Raw genomic sequence first — 7,463 nt, 5'->3', positions numbered from 1 at the left:
TCCTTCACATGGGAAGGAACAGGGAAATGTTTCCTCCCTGGGGGCTGAGCTCCGATATCAGGTGACATACATTGTGAGAGATCTTACAGTGTATGTCCTAGATATCAGCAGGGTCAGGTGTGACAAGCATTTTATCTGACCGTGTATGCCCACGATAGATCTAGTCCTGTTTTTTGTTATTCAGTTTTGCTATATTGCTTATGCTGTATAAATCTAAAAGTGATTACTCTAGCAGCTCCAATGAATTCTATAAAAAACAAATAGCATTCTCATAATTTCCAACATTTTAACATAGTTTCCAATGATCTTTGCTGCTTAGTATCTAGAACCACCCCTAGGCATAGGCAGTTTAGGGAAATGCCTAGGGGCATTGGTAAAGCAAAGTGGCAGCTAGGCAACAGGTAAGTCACTAGCCCTGATGACACCCGATGCGGCCACCGCAAAAGGGTGCGTGGCTTAGTGGGAGGGGGCATGACATTGTGGGCCGAACACCCGTTTTTTTGGCACTCCAGAGGTTCGGGAGATGCAGGCTGCCTCCAGGGTGTGCTGTGGCTGCAGTGCCGGCTCCTATACAGTGACAGGAGCCGAGTACTGCATGTAATGTTACAGTGCAGCACCCAGTTCCTGTCACTAAGCAGGAGCTGGCATTTTGGCGTCACCCCCTTTGTGACGCCACTGTTGGGCAGGCTGGACTTCGTAATTCTAATTAGCAATTTCTGGCTGCAGCTTTATTGTATGGATAGGTGGTCAGAACTGCATCTGACACACAGGTAAAAGGGAATTATAGTACAGTAAAATGATAGTGGCTTTTTATTGACTAATAGTAGCATATTATAGGCCCTACACACTGGCCGATTTTCTGAAAGATATGAACGAGAACTCGTTCATATCTTTCAGTGTGGAGACTCCAGCGATGAACGATGCGCGGCCCCGCGCTCGTTCATCGCTGGTCTCCCGTCGGCTGTGCATGCAGGCCAATATGGACGATCTCGTCCATATTTGCCTGCACTTCAATGCAGCTGCGTGACGGGGGGAGTGAAGAAACTTCACTCCCCCCGTCACTGCCCCCCCCCGCCGCCGGGTCGCTCGTCGGCCGTATCGGCCGTCGGGCACCTCGGCGGCGCATCGTAAAATGTGTAGGGCCCTCTAGTCTCATTCATTCTCCACAGCAGTAGGTGGAACATGAAAAAACTATACCTTGTAAAAAATATACCCACCAGTCCAGGTGATTGCGCAATGATGTCACTTTCGTTATAAATTTTTTTTTTTAAATGGAAAAAGTCGGGAGATGGATTGCAAGTCCCTGTATCTCCCCCACCATAGTAGTGAGAAAGATGGGACACATCTCACTTGAAAGAGATCATTCTCCTATTTTAAATGAGCTGCCGCCATAAAAAATAATGTCTGGTGATTGGTGTTATGCTCCAGGCTGCCACCCTGCATTACCAATACGGCTATGTTACCAATGTGTTATTATCACTGTTACCTCTGTCGATACCACTTGTGAATTACTACTACTGCTGTTAACCTCTGCATGACCTGGTAATCCTGTACTCACTGATACTAATAAACCCAGCTACCTGGTTGAGGATTCTCTGTGTGGCCTAACAATCACTTTAACATCCGCTGTGCACCCAATAGGTTATATATATCAACAGAAACTTTATACAGGTTGAGTATCCCTTATCCAAAATGCTTGGGACCAGAGGTATTTTGGATATGGGATTTTTCCGTATTTTGGAATAATTGCATACCATAATGAGTTATCATGGTGATGGGACCTAAATCTAAGCACAGAATGCATTTATGTTTCATATACACCTTATACACACAGCCTGAAGGTCATTTAATACAATATTTTTTATAACTTTGTGTATTATTAAACAAAGTTTGTGTACATTGAGCCATCAAAAAACAAAGGTTTCACTATCTCACTCTCACTCAAAAAAGTCCGTATTTCGGAATATTTGGATATGGGATACTCAACCTGTATTTGGAACAGCTTTTAGAGACATGCGTAGAAAATAATCCAGTTACCAAAAAGGCAAGTCCAGTGTGCCCACTGCAAGCTGACCCATTCTCTAGCATTTAGTATCCACTGTCGGGACCCTGGCGCACACCGAAGGCACACACGCTCATATGGGGGTGTGGCCTCCTGTCAGGGTTGTAGCTTTGAGAGAAATGTCACAAACACGGGCTATGCCCCATCTATTCACAGAGAGAGAGAGAGAGGGGCCTAACAACTTTCCTTCTTCCATTTTTCAGACACTGTCCAGCTGTCCAAAATCTATACAACTGGGGGGTATGCATTAGGCTCCCCTGCAACCCAACCAGATACACACATGTTGTGTTAATATCCACACCATATAACATCACACCCCATCTAAAGTAGGTCATGCCCAGTGAAATATGTCACACTCACCTCTTGTTTACCGCCACATTCTTGAGGGGCGGTAACACTACACTTAGATTTGAATCCTTGTGTTGCATTTTTACACTCAATCTCTGGGTTATAGATTCCTCCAGTGAGTAGAGGGACAATTCCAGATGACACGTTCTTGAACTTCCACTATACACAGGACTGAGCAGCTGTGCCACAAGGCTAGTATCGCGTGATCGGCTTGTGTTTAGAAGGAGAATTCCATCTATAAGAAAAAATCAAGTGGAAAAAATTATCCTTCAGCTCAAAATGTCACAAAAATACTTCAAAAAATTTCACTATCGCTGGACTGAAAAAACCCATCACTCCATCATGCATCCATCATCCGGTTGGTCAGAGGGCAAATTTTTGAAACCACATTTTGCTGAATGGATTTGAGCTCTCATTTTAAGCCATTCCTAATAACAAATGAATCATGCTTGCTTATCATCACCGTTACCACCTTCTGCTATTGTAGGGCTTGAACCTATTGATGTCTTTCACCTTCAGATTAAACTATGTTCAGCCAATGGTACAGATGGGTCCATGGTTATCTTGGCTAGTTTGCTGCACCTAGACACAACATGGTTTATTAACATAAACCCTTCATCTATTGTTCTCAGCTGCAATACAATACAAAGAACAATACAGCAGGGGATTAAGTCATTACAGCAGGGGATTAAATCCAACTGCCCAGTCTCAGTTAATCCTATTAAAGGTCAAGATAAACATGGACCCAGAGCAGATAGCAATGCAACAGTCAGAGCAAGACGAGAGGAGGAAAGCTGGAGGGCTGGACTAGGAGAGGGGATGGGCCAGAGATGAGGGGGCAGGCTGGATGCTGTCAGATAGGGCCCCACCCAGTGCCTCAGCGCCCCACCCTTTACTGTTTGGGGACGGGGCTCAAATCTTCTGCAAGTTGCCGCAGCTGCTCAGTCTCACTGTGTCCTGGACTATCCTTTTACATTGCGACTCACCAGGACTTCAGCTGCCAAAGTAGGGGAAGACTGAGTCATGTTCGGACTCAAAGCGGTGGGGCCAGGTCTGGACTGGGGGTGAAACCTTGACTGGGCATGGGGAGAGGGTCACAGGCAGGTCTGGAGTCTGGACCATTGTGGCATGGTGGCAGAGGCAGTGGACACTGCCTCTATGGGCACTTGAGCAGATAGCGATTGTGGAGGATTTAGGTGTTAAAGACAGGCAGTGAAAGTGGTGGCTAATTACAGAGGGCCTAATTAAGATTTAATCAAAATTTTGCTATGGGGCCCACTAAGGTCTAGTTATGATCCTGGGTAATAGCACGGATTCTATAAATTCCTGTACACTGTCACTATAAGCTAGGCATGTGTTTTATATGAAAATCCTGCATTTCATGACAAGACATTTTTCCACTTAAATGATTTGTATTAAGGTGGTCATTCCGAGTTGATCGCTCGCTAGCAGTTTTTAGCAGCCGTGCAAACGCTATGCCGCCTCCCACTGGGAGTGTATTTTAGCTTAGCAGAAGTGCGAATGAAAGGATCGCAGAGCGGCTACAAAAATAAATTGTGCAGTTTCAGAATAGCTCCAGACCTACTCAGCGCTTGCGATCACTTCAGACTGTTCAGTTCCTGCTCTGACATAACAAACACGCCCTGCGTTCGCCAAGCCATGCCTGCATTTTTCCTGGCACGCCTGCGTTTTTCTGAACACTCCCTGAAAACGGCCAGATAACACCCAGAAATGCCCTCTTCCTGTCAATCACTCTGCAGCCAGCAGTGCGACAGAAAAGCTTCACAAGACCTTGTGTAAAACTGCATTGGCCGTTGTGAAAGTACGTCGCGCGTGTGCATTGCGCCGCATACGCATGCTTAGAAGTGCCGGATTTTTGCTTCATCGCTGCGCAGTGAACATTTTCTGCTAGCGATCAACTCGGAATGACCACCAAAGTGTGAATATACTTTTATGTTTAAATTCTATTCCCTGCGTGACATAACGGTTGACGAATCAAGCAGTGTAAAGAGTAGAGAGCGGACCAGTGGAAAAGTTGTCCATAACAACCAGTTTCTATCATTTTATAGACGTCAAAGTCGAAAAATATTGCAGTACACACACCACGTACAAACCACACACAGATGGCCTCTGCACGTGTACTTGTTCTGCCGTGCATGCACATATCCGCAATTTGCGTATGGCCGCTCCCGCGGTCGTGCGCATCAGCGCGTGGTATGAGTATTTACAGTAGAGTTTGTGAACGCATGGAGAGCTATCAAAACACATTACATATTTAATCCAAATAGTGCACAATGTACACATAGCCTCCCTGCACCACATCAGAAAGTAATAGCTGTTTAAAATGGTTACAGAACAAAGGGATTCACCTTTACAGGATAGGAGGGGACAGAACAAGGTCATAAGGTGGTGTTTGGTATCCAGCTGTAGGGTATTTTAAGGGAAACATTCTGGTGTTGGTTTGCGGAAGATCGCATGTTCCTGAGGATAGTTATGTGCAGAAGCAGAATATAGATATAAACTGTATTTACTGTACATTATGTATGCGGCGGGAATCCAAAGGAGACCACCTACAAGAGCAGTGAAAATAGACATCGCCCACCTATTCAAACAGACCTATGACCTCTCCTGTACTGTAAATGACCATCCCTGTGTCCAATGGACAAAGAGATTACAGTATCCATTGTGTTATGTTTTGGATGAAGTGAATAAAGAGAGCCTGCAGCAGGCTTGGTCACACAAGACTCACAACGTTATCTATTTGATTACGGAGGACTGGACCAGGAAGTGCACGCGAATATTCTCACGTATGTACTAGAGATGAGCGCCTGAAATTTTTCGGGTTTTGTGTTTTGGTTTTGGGTTCGGTTCCGCGGCCGTGTTTTGGGTTCGAACGCGTTTTGGCAAAACCTCACCGAATTTTTTTTGTCGGATTCGGGTGTGTTTTGGATTCGGGTGTTTTTTTCAAAAAACACTAAAAAACAGCTTAAATCATAGAATTTGGGGGTCATTTTGATCCCAAAGTATTATTAACCTCAAAAACCATAATTTACACTCATTTTCAGTCTATTCTGAATACCTCACAATATTATTTTTAGTCCTAAAATTTGCACCGAGGTCGCTGTGTGAGTAAGATAAGCGACCCTAGTGGCCGACACAAACACCGGGCCCATCTAGGAGTGGCACTGCAGTGTCACGCAGGATGTCCCTTCCAAAAAACCCTCCCCAAACAGCACATGACGCAAAGAAAAAAAGAGGCGCAATGAGGTAGCTGTGCGAGTAAGATTAGCGACCCTAGTGGCCGACACAAACACCGGGCCCATCTAGGAGTGGCACTGCAGTGTCACGCAGGATGGCCCTTCCAAAAAACCCTCCCCAAACAGCACATGACGCAAAGAAAAAAAGAGGCGCAATGAGGTAGCTGTGTGAGTAAGATTAGCGACCCTAGTGGCCGACACAAACACCGGGCCCATCTAGGAGTGGCACTGCAGTGTCACGCAGGATGTCCCTTCCAAAAAACCCTCCCCAATCAGCACATGATGCAAAGAAAAAGAAAAGAAAAAAGAGGTGCAAGATGGAATTGTCCTTGGGCCCTCCCACCCACCCTTATGTTGTATAAACAAAACAGGACATGCACACTTTAACCAACCCATCATTTCAGTGACAGGGTCTGCCACACGACTGTGACTGATATGACGGGTTGGTTTGGACCCCCCCCAAAAAAGAAGCAATTAATCTCTCCTTGCACAAACTGGCTCTACAGAGGCAAGATGTCCACCTCATCTTCACCCTCCGATATATCACCGTGTACATCCCCCTCCTCACAGATTATCAATTCGTCCCCACTGGAATCCACCATCTCAGCTCCCTGTGTACTTTGTGGAGGCAATTGCTGCTGGTCAATGTCTCCGCGGAGGAATTGATTATAATTCATTTTAATGAACATCATCTTCTCCACATTTTCTGGATGTAACCTCGTACGCCGATTGCTGACAAGGTGAGCGGCGGCACTAAACACTCTTTCGGAGTACACACTTGTGGGAGGGCAACTTAGGTAGAATAAAGCCAGTTTGTGCAAGGGCCTCCAAATTGCCTCTTTTTCCTGCCAGTATAAGTACGGACTGTGTGACGTGCCTACTTGGATGCGGTCACTCATATAATCCTCCACCATTCTATCAATGTTGAGAGAATCATATGCAGTGACAGTAGACGACATGTCCGTAATCGTTGTCAGGTCCTTCAGTCCGGACCAGATGTCAGCATCAGCAGTCGCTCCAGACTGCCCTGCATCACCGCCAGCGGGTGGGCTCGGAATTCTGAGCCTTTTCCTCGCACCCCCAGTTGCGGGAGAATGTGAAGGAGGAGATGTTGACAGGTCGCGTTCCGCTTGACTTGACAATTTTGTCACCAGCAGGTCTTTCAACCCCAGCAGACCTGTGTCTGCCGGAAAGAGAGATCCAAGGTAGGCTTTAAATCTAGGATCGAGCACGGTGGCCAAAATGTAGTGCTCTGATTTCAACAGATTGACCACCCGTGAATCCTTGTTAAGCGAATTAAGGGCTGCATCCACAAGTCCCACATGCCTAGCGGAATCGCTCCCTTTTAGCTCCTTCTTCAATGCCTCCAGCTTCTTCTGCAAAAGCCTGATGAGGGGAATGACCTGACTCAGGCTGGCAGTGTCTGAACTGACTTCACGTGTGGCAAGTTCAAAGGGCATCAGAACCTTGCACAACGTTGAAATCATTCTCCACTGCACTTGAGACAGGTGCATTCCACCTACTATATCGTGCTCAATTGTATAGGCTTGAATGGCCTTTTGCTGCTCCTCCAACCTCTGAAGCATATAGAGGGTTGAATTCCACCTCGTTACCACTTCTTGCTTCAGATGATGGCAGGGCAGGTTCAGTAGTTTTTGGTGGTGCTCCAGTTTTCTGTACGTGGTGCCTGTACGCCGAAAGTGTCCCGCAATTCTTCTGGCCACCGACAGCATCTCTTGCACGCCCCTGTCGTTTTTTAAAAAATTCTGCACCACCAAATTCAAGGTATGTGCAAA

The sequence above is a fragment of the Pseudophryne corroboree genome, chromosome 12 (genome assembly GCF_028390025.1).
Source record: "Pseudophryne corroboree isolate aPseCor3 chromosome 12, aPseCor3.hap2, whole genome shotgun sequence".
NCBI lineage: Eukaryota > Metazoa > Chordata > Amphibia > Anura > Myobatrachidae > Pseudophryne > Pseudophryne corroboree.
The sequence above is the reverse complement of the archived record's forward strand: the minus strand, read 5'-3'. Positions refer to the sequence as shown.